General features: G+C 33.2%; 1 protein-coding gene across 2 annotated transcripts in view; it reads right to left on the bottom strand.

Annotated features, from left to right (window-relative positions):
* LOC124422684 (COUP transcription factor 2) overlaps nt 1-24,994 on the bottom strand; it is a 121,401-nt gene that overhangs the window by 68,284 nt on the left and 28,123 nt on the right. The window lies entirely within an intron of this gene.

The raw sequence follows: 24,994 nt of genomic DNA, 5'->3' as shown, positions 1-24,994 counted from the left end.
TCTTCTTCGTTCTTCGTTCTTATTCTTCTTCTTCTTATGTGCCGTTTGCCACGAGTCCATTCGCGATCGGCGCCTCTACTTTCACTTGCAATAACCGTAAAGGTAGAAAGAACGTCGGCAAATACATCGAAGACGGAGATCGTCTTCGAAATTAATAAAAAAAGGGCTCGTCAGGATTTTCATTTGACGAATACATTTATTAATATTCCATAAATATTGACTAATAATAATAATAATAATAAAAAAAAAAAAAAAAAAAAAAAAAAAAAAAAAAAAAAAAAAAAAGAATTAAAAATGTATTTATCCCTTGAAAACATAATCTGGATAAAAAGAGATAGAGAGAGAGAGAGAGAGAGAGAGAGAGAGAGAGAGAGAGAGAGAGAAAGAAATAAATAAATTAATAAATAAAGAAAGACAAAGAGATACCAATAAGTTTTTAAACGCGTAAGCGGTTTATAGAAATGAATTTAAAAAAAAAAAAAAGGAAAAGAAAAATAAATGAATTCGATGAATCGATATTTCGTAATGTTCTTCTTCATATTTACGTTCTTTAAAAATCATTCGCAAACTTCGTAATTGTTCTCTTTCTCTCTTCTTTAAATATAAAATAACAAATGATACTGTAAACGTTCAAATACTATCTTATTCCTTTGTATGTATTTATAAAGAAATAATGTACATCGGTGCCATTTCAAATTAATCTTAAAAATATTGCAAATGTCAAAATTGTATATTGGAATGGTGTAAGTTTGTTCACCATCTTTTCTTTCTCTCTCTCTCTCTCTCTCTCTCTCTCTCTCTCTCTCTCTCTCTCTCTCTCTCTCTCTCTCTCTCTCTCTCTCTCTGAAAGAAAAGAAAAAAAAAAGAAAAAAAAAAAGAAAAAAAGAAAAAGGTTAAAGAGAAAAAGAGAATATAAAAATAAAAAAAAACAATGGAAAACAAAAGAAGAGAAAGAAAGGGAAAAGAAATTGTGGAATCGAAAGGAGACGAAGATGCACGCGAACGAATGGTACGGGAGAGGTGAAGAGGGAGGTGGACAGTTAGAAAGACGGATAGGAGAAAAAAGAAGAGAGAGAGAGAGAGAGAGAGAGAGAGAGAGAGAGAGAGAGAGAGAGGGACAAACAGATAGACAGACAGACAGAGAGGGAGAGAGAGAGAGGGAGAGAGAGAGAGGAAGAGAGGATACGAGTCCTGCATGTAGGAGAGTCTCTCGACGAGAAACGGCGCCCTGCTGTGAAGCGCCTGGATTCCAACCTTCGCCCTGCGGCTAACGAACGAATGGACTCTCTTCGTATTTTCTCTCTCTCTCTCTCTCTCTTTCTCTCTCTTTTTCTCTGTCTCTCTCTCTCTCTCTCTCTCTCTCTCTCTCTCTTTCTATCTATCTATCTTTCCTTCTGCACCCTCTTCCAAGTCCTCGTCCATTCCTTTTTAGTTCCGCGAGAGAGAGAGAGAGAGAGAGAGAGAGAGAGAGAGAGGCTCGTCTGAGAAGCTTGATCGAAGAACATCGAGAAAGAATGTCGAAAATATTATAAAATTTCTATTTTATTTATAATATTTTTGATTGAACTTTCATCGATTCGTTTTAAAAATAAATATTAAATAACTTCTTAATTTTATTTTGTTACGATAATTTATATACACACATACACACACACACACACAAACACGCGCGCGCGAGCGCGCGCATATATTAGGTGGATCTGAAAGTAATGTCGTTTCTGCGCATGTGCGATATTTGATTGTGATTAAAAATAAAAATTTGTTAACAAATTTATTCGTTCGAATTTGATTTAAAAAAGCGGCATTACTTTCCGGTCCCCCTAATATAACATATATTTTTATATATATATATATATAAATAATATAATATAATATAATATAATATAATATAATATATTATAATATAATATAATATAATATAATATAATATAATATAATATAATATAATATAATATAATATAATTTTCTTATCATTTATGTAAAATTATATTACTCAAAGATAATATATATCTTTTTCAATAAAATTTATATCAATTTGAAAGTATAATAATTCTAATATATATTTCTCTAGGTCAAAAATTTGTAAACTTTGCATTATAAGCAAAGTTTTAAATTGATTAAAATTGACAGTGGGATGAGGGATATACGAATACTTCTATAACTCACTGTATATGTATGTGTGCCTGTATAATTTGTTTTGTTAATATTCATAGATTTATAACAATTATTATGCATTATATTATATATGTATATAGGTGGGTATATATTGCTATCTTTCTCTCTCTCTCTCTCTCTCTCTCTCTTTCCCTCTCTCTCTCTCTCTCTCTCTCTCTCACTCTCTCTCTCTCTCTCTGTCTGTCTCTTTCTATTCTCAAAATCAAAGATTCGAGTCAGGCAAAAGCGTTCGACTACGGTAGAATTACGTAATGATAGGAAGGTGATACGCGAAAGCAGAGATAAACTTGTCCTCGAGTATGCGGGTAAGGTTGTTCAGATTCAGACGGATAAGAAAGAATGATTCATTGTCAGTCTTTTCACCAACAGTTACTACACTTCGAAATGGAACGAGAGAATTCGAAATCGTAGACACTGGAAAAGTATATTATCCTGAAAAGGGGCATGATGTTCCTTGTTACGATTCATCTTACTATTTGTTCGATGTCATGTTCCTGTTTCGAGATTAAAAGAATAATAAAATAAATAAATAAATAAATAAATAAATAAATAAATAAATAAATATAAAACAACAATAATGAAATTGATTTTCTACAGGTTGATATTAATTATTTTGCCAATTATTTATGACACTGAAAAAAATCTATAGTTCCAAGAGAAAAAAAAAATATATATATATATATTTTTTTTTTGTATTCGTTCCAATTAACAAGATCATATGCAATAATAACATCATGTTTGTTAATGGAATTCAATTTGAATTGAGAAGAACATTCAAAGGGTATATCATTTTTTGTTATATTTTAACGAATAAATATCAAGCAACGTAATAATCAATTATAAACGTCATTATTTTAATAACAATTATTTAATATATTTCCATTAATCTACGGTAATTGAACTCGTTGAATATGAAAGTTAGCCGACGATATTATCGTTGGGAATCAATGATCGTGGTAAAAATCATTGCTTGGAATGAAAGGAACGGGGCCTCGTTCTCTCGTTTTCTCGATCTCTCCAAAGGAAGACTCGAATTGCCGTATGCAGATTCGGTACCGTTAGCGACTCTACCTGCCGCTGTTTATCCTGCTTGCTTGTGGATGCTCTCTCTCTCTCACTGTCTCTCTCTCACTGTCTCTCTCTCTCTCTCTCTCTCTCTCTCTCTCTCTGTCTTTTTTTCTCTTTCTTTCTCTCGTCTCAATACAAGTAAAGAAAAGTTCCAAAGGTTTCTCTATAGAAGTACCTTCTCTAATATAATCGAACCTACATATATAAACAAATACATAGATATTTATATGTATACTATATGTGTATACATATATGCGTTATGTCGTGAGGTTCCATTCTCGCGTGACGTCGACGCGCCTCGTGTAAGATCGACCACTACGAGCCGTGAGTTTCACCTCGTTAAGGGGTCCTCGATAAGAGCATGGACGAGTCAACAACGTAGAAGAAGAAGAAGAAGAAAAAGAAAAAGGAAAAGAAGAAGAAGAAGAGAACGAGGATGAAAAGGTGGAAGGGGGGAGGAGGAGGAGGAGGAGGAGGCTGCCGGCGAGCTACATCCAACTGGAATACATTCGCGCGTGAACTTCCTACGTTTACGATCCATAAACATCAATGACAGACGGAGAAATTGAGGAATTCGACGGACGGTTGTGAGACTAGCAAAGAACGCACATGAGAATCGGTTATATAGTCTCTTGGAAGAAATTCATCGGACGTGGATTGATGATCCTACAAGGTTTCTTGAAAGAGAGAGAGAGAGAGAGAGAGAGAGAGAGAGAGAGAGAGAGAGAGAGAGAGAGAAAGAGAAAGAAAGAGAGAGATAGAGAAGATGATTCTATCGCTTTCTTTCTTTCGCACCTATCTGTCCACCACTCTTTCTTTCCCTCTCTCTCTTTCTCTCTCTCCCTTTCTCTCTCTTTCTTTTTCCCTCTCTCTCTCTTTCGTTTTCGTGACGCATACAATGAGCTGGGCATCGGTCAAAATAATTATAAACATCGTGGAATGACGATCAATCTTCCGTTCCTCTTCGATAATAAACGAATTACCGCGAGGACGATGGCTATACTTGTTGGGAATAAAAAAAAGAGAGAGAGAAAGAGAGAGAGAGAGAGAGAGAGAGAGAGAGAAAGAAAGAGAGAGAAAGAGAAACGAAGAGAGTAACGAAGGGGTTTGGAAGGAGATTGGAGAGGGTGGGGCTCTCGAGCACCCGCGGAGTGTGTGATTTAAAATGCTAATTCTTTTCGTTTACAGCGACAGCCGCGTTGATTAAGACGGTCGTACAGGACGGGCGCGGAAAGGAATTTCATTAGCGTCACTGACGTATGACTTAGAAATTTTAACGCGGCTTTAGAGACGACACAACAATACGAGAAACGACGTTATTCGACGTAAGTAAGTAAGTAAGTAAGTACTTATTAGCACAGTCTTCGGTTTGTTTAATTATATTCTTCTTTTTTTTTTTTTTTTTTGTTTTGAAAAAAGCTGATCTTTTTTACGCGTTCGTATTTAATCGATTCAGAACATGTTAATTATTATGAAAATTTTGTGACGATAGTTCGTCTACGTAAAGTAAGTAAGCGCGTCAGACTTTTGCTTAATTGATATATTGATATATGTATTTATTTGACGCGGATTTCCGTTTTAATTATAATAATTATTTCTTTACTTTTCTTTTTTTTTTTTTTTTTTTTTTTTTTTGATTTTTTCCTCCTCGTCCCTTTCCCCTCCCGCTCCCTCCCCGCCACTCCTCTCCATCCTCCGAATTTATTATAACACGTTGGAAAAAAAAAAAATATCGAGTGTCATTCTGTGCGATCAATTTCATTAATAATAATTTCAAACAATTCTCAAGTTTTTAATTCGCATTGTAATAAATAGAAGATTTTCATTCGATAAAGATAAGATATTTAATCTTGACATTATCTATAATCATTTTATAATGTAAATAATTCTTATAGTTGAACCATTGGATCCGTTTAAATGTAATTATTGTTAATCGGATTTATTTTCTTTCCTTTTGTTTTGGTTTTTTTTTCTTTTCTTTTTCTTTTTCTTTTTCTTTTTTTTTTTTTTTTTGCTTTTTCCTTTAAATCCAATAATTAAAATCAATAAATAAGTCGTTAGTTTAACGATCGATAAATCGATTGGATTAATGGTGGGATCGTGGCGTAGATCGTACGGGTCCTACATAGCTAATTGCAAGAGGTGAAACTACGATCGTGAGGAAGAGGACGAGGAAGAAGAAATAATATGGCCTCACTTTATTGAGGATCACGATGTTGTTGGTTTCAGGTGTTTACGAGTACTATATTTAATTCGAAAGAAAATTTCTGTAAGCGAAAATTATGGTAGTTTCTTGATAATGTTAATTGCTTAGCATAAAATCATTTATTTTTCCGACAAAAATATTATCTTAAGAAAATCGTAGATTGTAAAACGTTAATATAAGGAAACTCAAAAAGAGAAGATCAGAAAAGAAAGATGTAATGATGGTTGATGAGGATGATCGGAGTACGGAGGGGAAGGAGAGAGAAACAAAAGAGAGAGAGAGAGAGAGAGAGAGAGAGAGAGAGAAAAGAATCCATACGCCTACAATTTCTCCGACATCAGCAGCGACCTACATGAGCTACCGCATGAGGTCATTAGGTCATCGCTTAGGTATCTCTTGCAATGGACGAATACTATTCTGAACAAAACTGTCAATTTTCTTTTTCTATTTTTTCAAGACTTTGGGACAAAAAAAGAAAATTGAAATTTTCTCGTTAATTATTTTGGCATATCTATATATACATACATATATATATATATATATATTTATATATGGTTTATTTATTTATTAAATAAATCCATTATAAATACTAATCTCAGAACGAATTTTATCATACTAAATTAAAATTTTTCAAGTATTCATTTCCTTTAAAACGAATAACCATAACAACTAATAGAAATACCTAAAATTCCTTCCATTACGAATATAACTATAAAAATTAATAAATAAAACTCTCTTTTTAAATGTATTAACATTTTAACATTATAAAAATATTAAATAAATTAATAATAACAATAAATTCAATACATAATAAAACTATCAATAGATGATTATAATACTTTTATATTAAAATTAAACTTATTAAAAATAAAATAAAACCAAAAACATATATATATATATATATATATATATATATATATATATATATATTAAGAATGATCATAGTGATTTCTTAAGAGTTTTTTAACTTTATATTCATAATAATAATAATAATAATAATAATAATAATAATAATAATAATAATAATAATACTGATAATAATAATGAGTTTTAAGAAATTTCACATTTATATGATAATAATGTATTATTTTAATGATCAGACGTTGTAAACTGTTTGATTGATCATCATTAAAATATGATTACTCAATTAACGAATATTGAAAAGGACCAGTTTATGATCAAATAAATTGCGCGTTTCTATTCTTTCTAATTTTTTTTTTTTTTTCTTTTTTTTTTATGAGCAAAAATGAAAAATTTCATATAGAGAATAAAAACGAATGATATGAAGAAGGAATGTTAATATGTAAGATAAACGTGAAGAAAAGGAATGAAAAGAAGAAAAAGAAAAGCTGAAAGAAAAACGAAAAAGGGGGGAAAAGAAACGAATCTATCAGAATTAATTTTACGCAGGGTTATTCGTCTTACTTGTATATATGGAAAGTATCAACCAGGAGTATGTATGCAAAGACACGATTGCAAGAAAGAAAATTTATGTGGAGTCAAGAGTTATACGAATAAGGAAGATACTAGAGACGATTTCTAGTTCTAGAATCGAGCAGGGTGGGTGGGTGGTGGGGGGGGGGGAGGGAGGGAGGGAGGGAGGGAATAAACTATGAAGTCGCTCTATGCGACTTCCGCGAGCTGAGCTAGGTTACTCCGAGGCATTTTCACACCTCTCTCTTTCTCTCTTTATCTCTTTTTCTCATTCTCTCTTCTTTATATCTTTTTCTCACGAACATTGTACAGTACCATTATTGGTTACTCTTCCATCTTCGACGTGTCGAGTTCGCAAACGAGTGCAATGATAAGTATCTACGTGATGATTCGACTCGGTAAAAGGTCTTTCTTTCTTTCTCTCTCTCTCTCTCTCTCTCTCTCTCTCTCTCTATCTTTCTCTCTATCTCTCTTTCTATCTCTGTCTCTCTTCACGCTTTTAAGTTCGTCTGTGTTCAACGTCGGCCGCCATTAAAGTTATAGGCGCGACTCCTCGGACAGGGAGAGAGAAGAAAGCGATAAGTAGACAGTTCTTTTATCTCGAACTAGGTCGTGACGCCCGCACGATCGTCGTCCGTATTGAGAGACAACCTCGATAGAGCAGAGAGAGAGAGAGAGAGAGAGAGAGAGAATAGAAAGAAAAGGGAGAAAGAAAGAAAGGAAAGAGAGAGAGAGAGAGAGAGAAAAGAAAAAAAAATGCGAGAGGATGTTTCGCAAATCCTCGCGCTAATTGCTTCTAATTAAAATTTTTTTACTTTTGAAAAAAAAAGAAAAGAAAAAAAAACATACACTCAGTACACACACACACACACACACACACATACACACACACACACACACATGTGCATACGGTAATAACATTTGAGCAAATAATATTGCTCGAGAAGCGAAAGGTTCGACGTTTGGATATTTCACGGGATTATTTTGAAATCGGTCATGTGAATTACGATCCTTAAAGAGATATGTGTTACCTATCGATAGAGTTTACGGCCTACGGATGAAGATGAGATAAAAGAATCGTGAAGTCATTAGGATCTTACTAGCGTTCTCGCTATCCTCCTCGTCGACGTCGACCATGATGTCGCACAGGCTTTTACGTAGGTGTTTATTTATCGGTCTCAGTTGACGGCAACGGGGAATTAGTAGCGGCGTGTGCCCGGTAACGAGCTTTATTCGGTGTAATTATCGTGCAAAACGTAACGAGACAGCCATTACTGCGAGAATCTTGTCTTTGGTCACAAGACTCTTAGGTAAAAAGATCGCGCGAGAACCTTCCTAAGTGAAGTCTTTCGACGATAAAATAAAAAAAAAAAAGTCTCTTTATAAGAAAATAGATAGATAGATAGATAGATAGATAGATAGATGGGTAGATAGATAATTTATTGAGTTCTAATCGTTTCTATCGGGCAAGACGCTTATAAAAGGTAAGACGAACGAAACGTAAATTGGCAAAACTTTAATTAACAATATCCGCTTATTTAAATTACTCAAAATAAGAAAATGGAAAGGAATTAAATAATGTCATAATAAAAGAGATTCTTAAAGCAAAGAAAGAAAGAAAGAAAGAAAGAAAAAAAAAAGATTTAAGCAATGATCTAACTCAATTAGACTATTCTTTTTTATTTGATACAAATGAAGATAATTTAAGGGATCAAAAGAAAAAAAAAAAAAAGAAAAGAAAAAAAGAAACAAAGAAGAAAGAAAGATAAAATTAGGCTGCAAAATAAGAAATAATTTTCTAACAGAAAAATCGCTCGCTCTTTTTTTTTAACGAAACATTTAAAATTAAAAATTTTTTTAATTAAAAATTAAAATAAAATTATTAACGAAACAACCACAATTATTTTATTTAAAGTAGATAAATATTTAATGATAAATAAATTAAGAATTATGAGAAACGTAATGAACAATTGTTATTCGAAAAATTTTAATTAGGCGAAAGAAGAAAAGTGCGTGAAAATATATAATAAAATAATATTGAAGAAAATATATAAATAAAATAATATTTCACGAAATATTTGAGAAATATAAATTGGAAAATACTAATGTATTGTATGTCTATCATGCGTTAATACCGTAGATTTCAAAAAAGAAAGAGAGAGAGAGAGAGAGAGAGAGAGAGAGAGAGAGAGAGAGAGAGAGAAAGAGAAGAAAGAAAGATAGTGACCAATAGAAGAGTATATCGGTAAGGATGCAACACGGAAGAATTTTTACGTTCCTAATAAGTAGGTGTTCGTATCCTTGGACCTCATAGTTCCGGCTCATAAGTGCCAACCTCTTCTCGAGTAGCTCCAAAGAGTCACCTTAGCAGAGGCTATTAAGTTCTACTCATATTGTCGTCCCGTTATCGCACGTTACGTGGAAACGTCACACGTAGCATCGGCTACGTTTGACTTTTACACGAGGAAAGTCATAATGATTTTTTATAACTCCTTATCTTTTTTTCATTCTTTCCTTTCTTTTTTCTCTTTCATCATCTTCTCCTTTCTTCTTCTTACTTCTTTCATCAGCTTCACCTTCCTTCTTCTTTCTTCATTTATCTTTTCCTTTCTTCTTCTTTCTTCATTTATCTTCTCCTTTCTTCTTTCTTCCTCCTCCTCCTCCTTTTTCTTTTTTTGTTCCTTTTTTTTTTTTTTCATCCCAGTGCTTCGTATAAAACTTACATACGACGTCGTCGATGCGTCTATTTAAGGAAGTCGTCTAACGTTACCACTCAACGCAACGCAACGAAACGACTCACGAGAAGTTTCATTCGAGTCACGGAGAGGCAATTTCTGAGGAGCATCTTCCTCGCTTTCAATATCGTATCCATGCGTTCTATGTTAGTGTAGGTATATATGTACCAAAGTACATAGAAACGTATCTACATACGTATATTTCTCTCTCTCTCTCTCTTTCTCTCTCTCTCTCTCTTTCATTATATATATATATATATATAGAAGGAGAACGAGAAGATATGGAGCAATCGCACGTCGGCTAACTCAAATTTCAAGCGTGATCCCAGTGAGTTGCTCAACAATGCATCTCTTTAATTTCACCTTGTACGCTCGTTGGGAATTTTTTTCGTCTTTACGTTACGTTACGTCATCTTATGATCCGTCCAAAACTCATATTGGATTTTGCACTTTTTCAATTTAGACATTCGTTCATTCACATTAGAAAATCATTTAATAATTATCGATCGTATTGCGACAATGTCTGAGATTTATTCAATCCTTAGATTCATTTTGATTTTGATAAAATGTATTTCAATTATTTTCACAGAGTCAATTCAACGTATTGTAATTTCTTGATATTATACGAAAGATTAATAAAGTTTAACGTTTGGAAAAATTATAAACATTAATATTACTTTCTAATAAATTCACGTATTTCGTATTACACAATTAAAATTGGTTTTGTATTGTGTATATTTTATATATATATATATATATATATATATATATATATATATATATATATATATAATATGTTCGTTTCGTAATATTTGTTTTTTTTTCCTTTTGTTTAATTCTTATATTTAGTTACTTAATTTAAACAAATCTTTGATATCCATTTATATCTATAAAAATAATGAAGTTGTAACATTTAAAATGTTAGAATTCTTGAAGTGTTCTATCAAATGAAATTTCAATTTTCCCCATATTACTGTTATAATATTGTTGAAAATTTTTTTTTAAATTATATACGCTTTTTTTTCTCTTCTCTTCTCTCTCTCTCTCTCTGTCTCTCTTTTCAATTAAGCTTAAACTTAAATGACATCGTTCGATTGATTAGAAAATCATTAAACGTTAAATACAAAATTTATAATTAGTTTTCATCGGCATAAATATACGCCAGTTTCACACGTTACGTAAGCGCAGAAGCGTATCTCATCTCGCGTTGATGGAATGATGGACGTGAGATAGAGGAAGCAATACCTCGATGATGATATTGGTAGTTAGATACGCGTGTAATTCGTGAAAAATCGAACTTGCATCGAACGGCCTAACCATAATGCTGACACGATTGCCGACGGTGAAACGTACGCCTCTTATAATAATTATTATCCATTTTAAAAGACACGTATGTACGTATGTACATATATGCATACATATATACCCGTATATATTATATCTATATCCATTTATATATATATATATATATATATAAAGATCGACGATCTATTGACGTTCATCTTCGTTTCTAAAAGACCTTGGCAATCGATTATACTCATTTCTCGTTCGGAGTGCGTTTTCACCGGTCGTAGAACCGGACTCGAGGAGTTCTCGCGAGCTCGAACACGGTTTTCGATCGTTTTAACGCATTTCGATCATCATCATGAAAAAGTGAGAAAGAGAGAGAGAGAGAGAGACAGAGAGACAGTGAGAGTTAGGAATTAGAATGAGCGAAGGAGAAAGAAAGAGAGATAATATATTGAATCTTCTCTACAACTTTCTAACTCTCACCGATGATTGCAACAAAACAAACGAGGAAGAAAAAGAAATGAAAAAGAAAAGAAGCTATATAATTCTCTCGAAAATGGCTCGAATCGATTGCAATGAAATATCTATACATGTACGTGTGTGTGTGTATGCGTGTGCGTGTACGTGTGTACACACACACACACACACACACATATATATATATATATATATATTTGTGTATATTGCTGATCCTTCCTTCCGATGGCGATTTAAATCCTTGTGGATTTACGAGATCTCGAGTGGCTTTGTTCCTCTGGCACACGGCCCGATTGCGTTTTGAAATATTGTTGCGCAGGTAGTAGCCATGGATGTACCTCCTTCTCTTCGCGATATCTCGACGTAAAAGCGACATTAAACTCGCGAATATGGAAAGGTCGTTGGTGTCACGATTTCTACCTCTCTGTTATTCTTCGAGGACATTAAAGGTCCGCACAGTTTACTACGTGGCATCGATCACTACGAACACTAATGCACTTCGAACATGCATTCCCCCGTTGATGCAATGAAATTAATTTCATACGTGACCAATTAAAAAATTACAAATGACTTTGCTCAAAGTTATTCCTAATAATTTTATACGTAAAATAATTCAAAAGAATGAATTTGTCGATATTGAAGATTCCTCATCAAGGTTCTCCTGTTTTCTTTTTTTCATTTTAATATTTAAAAAAAAAGAAAAAAAAAATGTGATTTTGCATTACTTCAAACGTTTTTTTTACTTTATCTAATTAATGAAATTAATTGATATAATTACGAAGTATGAAAAATAATTCAAAAGATATTTATTTTACGATCTATATATATTTCTAATATTTTCATAGATACTATGTTCAGGAAAAAAAGAAAAGAAACAAGAAAAAAACCAAAAAAGACAAAAGAAATATATAGAACGTAATATATAGAAACGTTAAAAAATGTCAAACATAATAGAAACATTAGTAAAAATTGCAAAATCTTTGGCTAATAAATAACTTAATAAATCGGATTGTAGCGATTTTCTAATGAATTAATTAATGAAATAACACGATCGAAATTAAAAATAGAAAGAGAGAGAGAAAGAAAGAAGGAAGGAAGGAAGGAAAGAAGATCGTTTTGTAGTCTCTTAACGAGTTCCTTTCAGATACACTGGTGGTAGACGTTTGACAGTCTGGATAAGTAACTTATTCGGGCTACGAAAAAAAATTCACTTGGATGGAGTGAGAGCTCACACGTGAGAACACGTGTTTATAAATACGAATGCGTGTGACGTAAGAGAATTACTACTTGGTTGTTGGTCCAAGCGAGCGCGTGCGCGAATAACAGGATGAGAGGAGAGGAGAGAAGACAAGAGAAGAGACGAGAAGAGAAGAGAAGAGAAGAGAAGAGAGGAGAAAAGAGGAGAAGACGAGAGGAGAAAAGAGGCGGAGTTCCTAACAGGACGAAGGATCGCCCAAGGCATCCTGTCGTGAGCCTGACTCACCGCCCAGAAGTCCGAACTAACGAACTTATCGTCCGTGCTCCTCCCGTGGATGGAATCACCGCTTTAACCGGTCCCCAATCACCGGATCTTGCTACCGAATTTCGCTTTAACAAGTCCGCCGACACTAACGTACAAACGTTCTCTTTGAAAAAAAAGAAAAGAAAAAAAGAGAGAGAGAGAAAAGAAAAGAAAAGAAAAACAATCTTTCGAATTACCATTAATAAATAATCTATTGGTTCTAAATCTAATACGAGATCGATAGATATACGTAAATAATTCTATGAGTGTGAAAAAAAAAAAAGAAAGAAAAAGATTGAATCGAATAATATATCTTTTATATATAATATATATTAGATTGTTTGAAAAGTTCGCGTCGATTTTGTCATTACGTTATCTACCATAAATCGGCACAAACTTTCTGGACAACCCAATATATAAATAAAACGAGAAAAATATTTCTTAAAATTGGGAATACAGTATACTATACTTTCATGCATTAAAGTCTTTCCTTCATGGCCATCGATTCGAGTTAATTGTATGGTGATTAATGCTCGTGATTGCGATCGACTTGTGTAGTATGTTCGGAAGGGAACCGTGTAATCGTTTCGAACTTGTTGGACGAGATTTTCTGTTCCTTTTTTTTTATTTTTCTTCTTTTCCTTTTTTCTTCTTCGCTTATTCTTCTTCTTTTTCGAAAAGCTCATATCCTTCCGTTCAATCTTTTTCATTTGATTCTTATTTCATAATTATAGCCTCATCGATTCCTATTTTATTAACGACTTTACTCTGATATATATATATATATATTTATTTTTTCCATGATCTTCATAAATTTGTAAAATTATAAATAAATACAATCGAACGTTCGAGATTGTTTTTTCCAATGAAAAATTGTCGAAAAGTGAGTACACAGAAATCATGAAAATTTCTTCTCACGTATGATTCTGACGAAGAAAAAGAAAAAGAAGAATAAGAAGAAGAAGAAGAATAAGAAAGACCACCATAGATAATTCGACCTTCCTCCCCATGATATCAGACTATACCTACCTACCTACTTTACAAGAACACCATCCAAACGATTCGTTCGATAGCCAAAGTCCTTATTCGCGGAAGAAGCGGAGGCGTTTCGGAAGGATAATAATGAAGGCAGCAGCCGTAGAGGTAGATGCGATCGAAGATGACGAAGAAGGAAGGAGGATCTAGCTAGACCGGAGATTTTGCGAAGGGGAGAGAAAGAGATTGAGAAAGAAAAGGAGAGAGAGAGAGAGAGAGAGAGAGAGAGAGAGAGAGACAGAAAGAACGCGAGTTCGAATACACCTGCGGATCGAGTGCCGGCCGAAGAGAACCAGTCGACGTGGAATAACTGGTATTAATACGTCACGTAATTACCGTGCGAGGGGATATATACCTGTGCGTTGTTGTATACCTGGTTCCTACGAAGGAACCTGGAGTAAAGGAAAAGGAGGAAGAGGGGGAGAAAGAGGAGGAGGAAGAGAACCTTCGAAGGAGTCTGAAATACAGAATGAGAGAAAGAGAAAGAAAGAGATAGAGATAAATATATATATATATATATATATATATATAGATATATATGTATATAGAAAGAGAGACAAAGAGAGAGAGAGAGAGGGAAATAAAGATAGATAGAGAGTACTCTCTGATCCTTGCAAAAGGAGAGTTTCTTCGGACTCGACCTCTTCTTCCTTCTCACTCTTCTGTTGAAGAAGAGACTGCCTTTCAGAACACAATATGCATCGTGTGCGAGTTGGTGTTTCCAAGCCGAAGCAAGCAGAAGCGGAGGTCGCTCCGAGCCATGCTTCTGTTCCGAGCCATTATGATAATTTCGCCGGGAAGAAGGTTACCGACTACGACTCAACGTCTACTACCAAGCACTCCTTCGTTGTCTATGTTTCTACTTTCCCCCTCTACTTTCTTGATATATCCCTCTTTCTTCTTACTATTCCTCTCTCTCTCTCTCTCTCTCTCTCTCTCTCTCTAGCTATCTATCTCTCTATTTCTCTTTCTCTCTTTCTCTATCTTTTCCTAAGCAGGAGAGAGCTTACATCGAGAAGGGAGGGAGTCTTCTTCTTCGATTTATCGAGACTTGTTCCGGTCGATAGATTATCTTTAAACCGGGACTCTTCGAAAGTGGATAAGTAAGTAGCTGGTACATCGTCCAATGATCGAGTATGAAACATAGTTGCACGTTTGAATTCCTAAGGAACGAAAACCGGTTGACTTTTTTATTTTTCATTTATCTTTTTTCATTTTCTTCCTTTTTTTTATTACTGTTATTATTATTATTATTATTATTATTATTATTATTATTATTATTATTATTATTATTATTAGTATTAATGTTAGTATTATTTTTCCAAACGATTACCAGCTTATACTGGATATTGGGTTCTTTCTTTCTTTCTTTTTCTTTTTTTTTTTTTCTTTTGCTTTTTTTCTTCTTTACTTTATTTTTGTTTTATCGTTATACGTTATTATGGATGTTACAACTTATAAATGATAAAATAATTATGAATGATTAAAATGGTGAGAAATTCTTTTTACATTTTTGTAGAATAAAATTCTACGATGGTTATCTTAGGAATTGACTTGATATAATGTGTATTCTTAACACGTTCACTGTAGAACATTCCTTCCTATATATAATTACGATATATATATATATATATATATATATATATATATATATATATATATATATAATACTTTTAATTATTTGTTAGTGACAAAAATAAAGTAGAATTTGTTGTTGTACTTTTAACGTTAAAGAGAAAAAAGAGAGAAAGAAAAGGAAAGAAAAGAAAAAAAGAAAAGAAAAGAAAAGAGACTCGAAGTTAACACTTTATAGAAAATTTCTATAACGAGTCGAATAATTTTTCAAATTTTTTAAATCGAACATTTGATAAAAATCTATTCCATTGTTTGCCGCGTAAAAGTCAGATTAATTTATTTAAATTATTTAACGAAATAAAAAAAAAAAAAAAAAAGAAAAAAAAAAAGAAAAACATAATAAGAAAATCTTGAATAATTGATTTTCAATATTAATGCAAGCAAAAAGGAAATTTCCTTTTTCTTCTTTTTCTTTTTTCTTTGTTCTTTTTTTTTCTTTTTTTTTTTCTTCTTTTTTTTGTTTCATTATCATGTCATGTCGTGCCGAGTGAATGAATAATTAAAGAAACATTTACATCGTCATTGTCGCACAATGGAAGAACTTCGCCGCGAATAAACGAAACGTTTCGTTTATTCGCGCCTACCTTGCCAGAGAGTTCCGACCTTGCGCATTTTAAAAAGAAGCCAAGCCGGTGGAAATCTCGTGGCTCTTTATCGAATACGCTTTAAATGTGTTTCCGGCCGTAGTCGTTCTCGTTCCGTAAAACGCATTCAGAGAGTTTATATATATATATAAATATATATATATGTGGAAAGGTATATATATATATCCACATATGTACATATATACAGACATACGTACACATAGATACATACAAATATACATACATACGCATGCATACTACTTTTTCACCTTCTTCGTCGCTAAAATTCTCGTTACGCGAGCCATTTAAATTACGTCCATTAATTTCCGCGCTCGTAAAGAAGGGCTTTCGTGTGTATAAAGAAGATCCGAGATACGAGCAAATAAAAGGGCGTATGTGTATAAAAGTGAGAAAGAGAAGAAAGAAGAAAGAGAGAGAGAGAGAGAGAGATCCAATTTTATTGTAGAGTACATTAGTGAAACGTTTAGTCGTATCTCGTTTATCGAAAGTAGTCCTGCCTCTTTATTTTATTTTTTTTCTCCCTCTCTCCCTCTCTTTATTTTGTTTTAATTTCTTTGAACCTTCTTTCCCTCTCTCTGTTTATCTATCCATCTATCTTTCATTATCTTTTCCTCTCTCGTTTTAAGTCTACTCCTAATAAGTATTACAAATAATTATATAAAGTATTTTAAAGACAAGAAGAAGTTATAGGTTGGTATCTGATGATACGCTTATATTACGAGCTTGTAATTGTGGTTGGTAAATGGCGTGAAAGCGTCATATGAATGAATTACAATTGCGGGACAGTACTTCAGTTATAGGAATTATCGTGTCCCCCATCCTCCCCTCCCCCACCCCAAACCAGTCTGATCTCTAGGATTCTCGACAGACGCCGTTAACACCATGTTGAAGAGAACGATAATCTCAAACCTGCTCCTTCATGGTCAAGTTTATGATAAGAGATATATAGTTAAAGTAAAAAAACAAAAAAGAAAAAAAAAAGGAGAAAAGAAAAAACAAGTTCGATTCCATCTTCTCGATTATCTATTCTTATCGACTTTAATCGACTACCAAGATTGAAAATCCATGTCATATGTTTGTAGAATATATTATATATGATATATGCGAAAAATGATTTTTAATTTTAATATAACATCTGAAAGATTTACGAGTATGTTCGTTTGTTTTTATGCCATTTTTGTTGTTATTGATAATCATATAATAAATGAATGCTTGAAACGCAAAAAAAATTATGATATTTTCTATAATTGAATATGTAAATTATTCTTTCAATTGAAATATACATTATAATATGATTAATATACGTAATAACTTATATATCAAATTTATGATTTTGTTCAATCTTTTTTTCCAAGTATATATATTAAATTTCTTCGAATTGTCATTGTTATAATATTATTTATATATTTTACGTAACAAAATTTATATATCAAATAAAACTTACGAATGACGAATATATCCTTATAAATGAAAATGGATTACTTTTCTATTAAGTTTATAAAATTAGAAGGAGTTAATAACTTGATAAGATTGAAAAGAAAAATCATACAATTTTTCTAACTTTTATCTGTATTAATAAAACTTAATAACCAGACAAGAGTTTATGAGAAGAAAAAACGAGACGCGGTTCGATCAAGTTAAAAGATGGTTCTCGATAAGGAACAAGAAGAAGAGTATAGCAAAAAGAGTTCAAAATAAAAAGAAGACGAAGATGAAGATGTAGAAGAAGAAGAAGAAGAAGAAGAAGAAGAAGAAGAAGAAGAAGAAGAAGAAGAGAAAGACCGGGGTGGAGGAAGAAAGGACGGAGATTGCGAAAGAGAGAGGTCGGACGAGGTTACAAGGTTACACGCGTCCAGAACAGGGCCCAGCTCGCGTACTGGGCCCGCCTAAGATTCCCACGGTGTCCGCTCGCGGCGAGGCCCCGACGAGGCCCCGTCGAGGCCCGGCTTCGCATGCTACTCCACGGTATGCTCTTACGCTATGCGAGAAAGAGAGAGAAAGAGCAACATTAAACTTTGAGAGAGGAAGACACGAATACATATACATACATATACATGTATATATATATATAATGTATCTACATGTAGATATATGTGTATATATATGTACATATATGTGATATATGTGTATATATCTATATGTATTGATATAGGTATATATTATGTTTATATATGTGGATGGAAATATGTATCTGTATATGTATGAGAGAAATAAAGAAAGAAAGAGAGAGAGAGAAAGAGAGAGAGAAAGAGGGATAGAGAGAGAGAGAGAGAGAGAAGGCGAGAAGGTGGTACCACGCAACGATCCTGCGAGAACGCGTTATTAATATCTGCTTTCGTTCACCTCAGGCCGGCCACAGCGGCGATTCGAGATCGAGTGCGTTGCCTCGATGAACTTCGACTTTTACTACTACAACATAGTACGTAGATACGTACTCAGAACTCGGCAGACACTTTTAGACTCTAACTCCTGGCATAGCTTGTTAAAACGAGAGAAAGAGAGAGAAAGAACAAGAACGAGAGAGAGAGAGAGAGAGAGAGAGGGATGTCTAGCTTTTTAATGTAAACCTCTCTTGTCATCGTAACGAGTATAGCAGATTGGTATAAGATGTTATTTCTATACTTCAGAGATTGGTAATCGTACGAACGTGAATAGAGAATAACAATCGTTCAATCGTTTTGGTAACGATCGATAAGTTTTTTCTTTTTACAATATTAGATTTGTCGATTTAATACGATTTATTTTTATTTTTTTTTTTTTTTTCTATTACAAATTATTCGATACCCACGATTAAAATATTTTCTACTTTCATTTTATAAAAATCTTTATTTTATGCGATTCTTTTCGATTTAATCATAATTTGTATTATATGTATATATACAAATTGTAATTCGTATGATATATATATATATATATGTGTGTGTGTGTGTGTGTATGTGTGTGTGTGTGTGTGTAATAAGTAATAATGTATTGATTAGTTTAATTTATACGAGCTAATGATTACAAACGTGATTCTTTAATCAATTAAACAATTTCACATTAATATATCTATCGTAAATCAACGAAAGGCAAATGTACAAAAATCGATTCAATTTATACAAACTTTTGATTCCAATTAGTTTCACAATTACTATCTCAGTTGGTGTTAGTTTTTTTATTTTATTAAAGAGAGAAAAAAAAACAATAAAGTGATTCCAAACGTGATTCTTTAATCAATTAAACAATTTCACATTAATATATCCAATGCAAATCAACGAAAGGCAAATTTACAAAAATCGATTTAATTTATACAAACTTTTGATTCCAATTAGTTTCATAATTATTATCTCAGACTTGACGTTAGTTTTTTGTTTTTTTTAGAGAGAGAGAGAGAGAGAGAGAGAGAGAGAGAGAGAGAGAAGAAAAAAACAAGGAAAGAAGAAGAAAGAAACAAGAGAAAGAAAAAATATATTGTACATTGTTAACGATTAAGGCACGTAAATTCTTTATGGATTCGAGTGTGTATATTAATATGTATGCGTATGTATGTGTATATATATATATATGATTTCAGTGCGAGGATCATTCACGACATTCTTAATATCTGCTTTCGTTGGTTTCTCATCCACCATGGTTACGCGTAATCACCTACGTTCTTTATATCTTTCTGCCAAACCCACCGTTTACCTTTACTCTCTCTCTCTTTCTCTCTCACTCTCTCTCTCTCTCTCTCTCTGTTTCTCTCTGACACACACAGCACACTGGTATTTATGCCATGAAGAAGAAGAAGAAGAAGAAGAAGAAGAAAAAGAAGAAGTGGAAGCAGCAACGATCGAATACGCGAGTAAATGCGTGATGCACGCTACCGCGTGAATCATTCTCTTTTCCTTCTTCCAACGTCCTACGTGGGAGTTTACTGAGTGAAGGAATTCCATCCGGAAAGAAGAAGCGTTCCTTTGACCCACTCCGATGTTCGTGGGACGCTAACGCATTTCTTTTTCTACAGGGACATTGTAAGTACCATTCCTTTTCATTTCGTGTTGAGTATCATTGAGAAGGTTAGGGCCAAGTGTTTCATTAATGTGGTGATACGTTTCAGATCGTGAGATTCAGTTTGAAACATTCTAAAAGTTTTATTATATTTATGTGTGTATATATATATATATATATTTTTTTTTTTTTTTATTTCAACGAAAAAACACTGAACTGTCATTTTCTTCTCAAAACGTTTATTATTATTATTATTATTATTATTATTATTATTATTCCTAATGTATTTTTTGTTTACAAAATTTTCTATTTGTTATGGTAATATATATATAATTCGATCTAGATATGTCTTGTTTATTATTGAAACAATTAATTTTCATATTCATTGTTCGGAAATTGATTTATTGAATAGTGATCGACAATGACTATATTGATATCATTGGAAATGTTTCAAAATATAAACGATTTGTTTGAAAATTACGAGAAAATTTATACGAATAAACGAAATAAAGGAGGTAACGAAGAAACGATATTATCCTTGACCCTACACAATTCACCCTTCTCCTTCGTAAAACTACTTTCGCGTGTGCGTCCCGTAGACGGAAAGGCTTCTTCATCGCGCAGGGACAAATAAGAAAAATGAAAGAGAGAGAGAGAAAGAGAAAGAGAAAAAAATTATTTTGAAGTCTTTCTCACGATTATAAGAGAAGTACAGGATAAGGGTATTCCCATCGGTCCTACGATTTTCATATACAGAATAAAATGTTAATGAGAAAAGAAAAAAAATATTTAATCCTTTGACCTAACAATTTCCTACTGTTTAATCCTCGATATTTATTAAATATATTTTATTCCTACATAGAGATATATAATCTTGATCACTTGACATCGTCAATATTTCTACCTTTTTTTTTTTTATGAAACCTACTATTAAATACTAAAATTTTAACATCCTATTGCATATATTTATATTAGAAAAAGATTTCATTGGATTCGAGTATAATTATCGGTATATTGAATTGAGTAAGATGGTGAATAAAACTAAGTTAGAAATATAGAAAGACAGAGAGAGCGAGAGCGAAAGAGCGAGAAAGAGAGAACGAGAAAGAGAAAGAGAGAGAGAGAGAGAGAAAGAGAAAAAAAATTATTTTGAAGTCTTTCTCACGATTATAAGAGAAGTACAGGATAAGGGTATTCCCATCGGTCCTACGATTTTCATATACAGAATAAAATGTTAATGAGAAAAGAAAAAAAATATTTAATCCTTTGACCTAACAATTTCCTACTGTTTAATCCTCGATATTTATTAAATATATTTTATTCCTACATAGAGATATATAATCTTGATCACTTGACATCGTCAATATTTCTACCTTTTTTTTTTTTATGAAACCTACTATTAAATACTAAAATTTTAACATCCTATTACATATATTTATATTAGAAAAAGATTTCATTGGATTCGAGTATAATTATCGGTATATTGAATTGAGTAAGATGGTGAATAAGACGAAGTTAGAAATATAGTAAGACAGAGAGAGCGAGAGAACGAGAAAGAGAGCGAGAGAGCAAGAGAGCGAGAAAGAGAGCGAGAGCGAGAGAGAGAGAGAGAGAGAGAGAGAGAAACGAAATAGGAAACGTATAACGGAGAGAAGAAAGAAAGACGGAGACTCTCGGGCAATGCAAATAGCAACAGCCGTTAGTCGGTGGAACCCACCTGCCTTGCATCTCGAACCAGTCCACGATAGACGTGGGCAGACACGTATCCAACCTGTCCACTCGGTTGGAGAACGCGCGTGCGCGCGAGCGAACGTACGAACGAACGAACGAACGAACGAGCGAATAATCAAGCAAGCCCGTTCGAAGTAAATACAAGCGTGCTTTATGTTTGTTATAACGCACCTCTTACATATCCGTTCGCCATTTATTCACGATCATTCGCAACCTGTCTGTTGCCAGAAGAAAAAAAAAAAAGAAGGATAAAATGGATAAGATTCGTTTGATGTTTCTTGAAACACGGAAGAAAATGGTTTAAACGTTATATACATATACTGGACGGCATTTGCGGTCGAACTTTCACATTCTGATATCTCGGTGAATCTTCAAAGAGAAAGAAAGAGACAGAGAGAGAGAGAGAGAGAGAGAGAGAGAGAGAGAGAGAGAGAGAGAGAGAGAGTGGGGGGCGGCGGAGAGAGATATACAAGATTATTTTATAACATATTAAAGAGTAAGAAAAATTTCATAGTACTACATATCATAGTATATCTCATAAGATGTCTAGTTCTTGAATAGAGATTAGAAAACTCAATGTCGTCGTCTAAATCAATTAAATAAAATAATTTCGAAGATCGTATTTTAAAATAAATCAAAAGATTCTATTCGTTAAAGTAATGAATTTTTAGATTTTATTAAATACGATCAAATATAACGTTTCATTAAATTATAATTGTTCGACCTATCATGTAAAATCTTTATTTAATAATGAATTTTTTACGTGCTTTTAATAATCGTATTTAAAATTGTTTTATTAACAAAATACAACAAATCGTTTTATATTTTGTATAATTATTTTCTAATCTATATTTCGATATTATTAACAATCAAATATTTAAGAGCCTAATAATCGTCATATTTTTTTTTTTTTTTTTTTTTTTAGATCGTTTTATTTACAGATAAATGCAACGATTAATCTCATATTTTTTTATATCTCCGATTATCGATATTTTTTGTTATTATTTTCAATCGTTATCGTCATATCAGTAAATATTATATATATATATATATGTATATAATGTGGCTCGTAAAGGGTGTAACATAGGAAACAGGGTGTAGGGGGGAATATATAAGAGAATGCGATAATGTTGATGATGATAATGATATTGATGATGGTGGATAGTCTGTTTCCTATGTAAACCGAGCGAAACCAAGAGATACCGAGTGTGAGTGAGCGAGTGAAATGGTGCATCGTGGTGTGCCGTTGAATATGCATTTCGGACACGACCACCGATTGTAATCCCCCAACAGACGGTGTCAGGCTCTCTTGACCCGCCAGTTTTGTCATGCTAATGTGCCTACTTTGTATATTAATGTTCGGAAAGAGATTATACGGGTAAATATGGGGAAGTGGATGTTCTATTAATAGTAGTAAGCGTGAACCATCGTCGGTTGGTTCCAGTTAAACTCGTCCTTCGAGTACTTATTTTTTCTTCTTTTTTCCCTCCTTCTCCTTCTCTTTCTGTAGTTATCGATCGATCAATAAAGAAAAATGACGATAGAAACGAGAATAGATGATCGAGAAATCTCGAAAGGATCTAAACGATCCAGCTTTGCCTGTAGTTGTATTGTAGGATGATAGCTGGCGCCTGAGCATCGTTCACGGTCTCGTGCATCGTTTGATAGCATATGTAAGAAAAGAAGAGAGAGAGAGAGAGAGAGAGAGAGAGAGAGAGAGAGAGAGAGAGTATGAATATTTTCTTTCAATAATCGCAGCGGCTAACTTTGTCATTAACTTGAGAGAATTTTCCAAGAGATAAGACGAATCCGTGTACGTGTGAGTACGACGTAGAAAGAAAAATAACGGAGAAGATGGTTTGTTTACATGAAGAAAGAGAGAGAGAGAGAGAGAGAGAGATAGACAGACAGAAAGAGGGAAGGAGAGAGAGAGAGAGAGAGAGAGAGAGAAGACTCATGGTCTAGAAAATGTTAATCGTTCGACGGAAGAATAATAGCCACAAATAGTTCATTAATTTGCTCGAAAATGTATTATTAATTAAAGAAAACAAATGATTAAAAGAAAAAAGAAAAAAAAAAAAAAAAGAAAAACAGGAAAGTACTTATACGTCATTGAGAAAAAATAACTTAGATCGATAAGTAAGAATGTCAAAATAAAAAAAAAAATAAATAAATAAAATAAAAAGGGATTAAATATTAATGGATGGATTGTAAAATCGTGGATATAGAAAAATGATTTATCTAAAGGCAATTGAGAAATCGTACGATTTGAGTAATATAGTTTTAAAAACAATAATCTTAATTTCATTTCGTTCGTATTACATCGAAAACTAACGTCATCCTACGGCAATGAAAAAAGATTTCAATTCGATCGAATCAATTGATCGACATCCTTCCATCTTATTCCGAAAGAGGATAAATACGAATTAAATTCCGATCGAATTGAATCCACGAGAAATAATAATAATCGATCGTATTAATCGTTTTAACAAACGGAAAGGAGAATATTTTTTTGTTTTTTTTTGTGTTTTTTTTACTATCATCTGATATCACTGGAAGGATCCACGGAAGCGGAGTAGCGCGTTCAAACTCTGTTTCTTTTTTTTTTTTTTTTTTTTTTCTTATTCTCGTTAGAAGCGAGTTAGCTCGTTGGACTAACTTAGCTCGCTTTGGACGAAGACGAAGCGAAGAAAGGGTATTCCTTCTTATCCTTCTGTACCTCCTTCCTCCCCCTCCTCCTCCCTCCTGCCCTTTTCTCCCTTTTCCCCTCAGGCTTCTTCTTCTTCTTCTTCGTCCGCGGCATGTAGAGAGACCGAGTCCTGGCTGCCGGCCGGATTACTAATCATTTCCCGGGCCCGAGAAACCTCGCTAATTGATTAAAGTCACGATCCTGACCCTGCCGTAATATCGGCAATCTCTGCTTGGCGCACGCTGCCGAGGAAGAAAAGATAGAGAGAAAAAGGTCCAAGGGGGAAAAGGAGAGAGAGAGAGAGAGAGAGAGAACGAGAGATGGTCCGCTCGATGTGCCCGTCTCGTGTACATTTTTTTCTCCCTCCCTCCTCCTCTCCACCCACCTCCCACGATTTTTCTTCTTCTTCTTCTTCCTTTTTTTTACTTTCTCCCCTTCATAGTC

Source organism: Vespa crabro, chromosome 3, assembly GCF_910589235.1.
Source record: "Vespa crabro chromosome 3, iyVesCrab1.2, whole genome shotgun sequence".
Lineage (NCBI taxonomy): Eukaryota > Metazoa > Arthropoda > Insecta > Hymenoptera > Vespidae > Vespa > Vespa crabro.
Note: the sequence above shows the minus strand (reverse complement) of the source record. Positions and strands in the feature narration are given on the sequence as shown.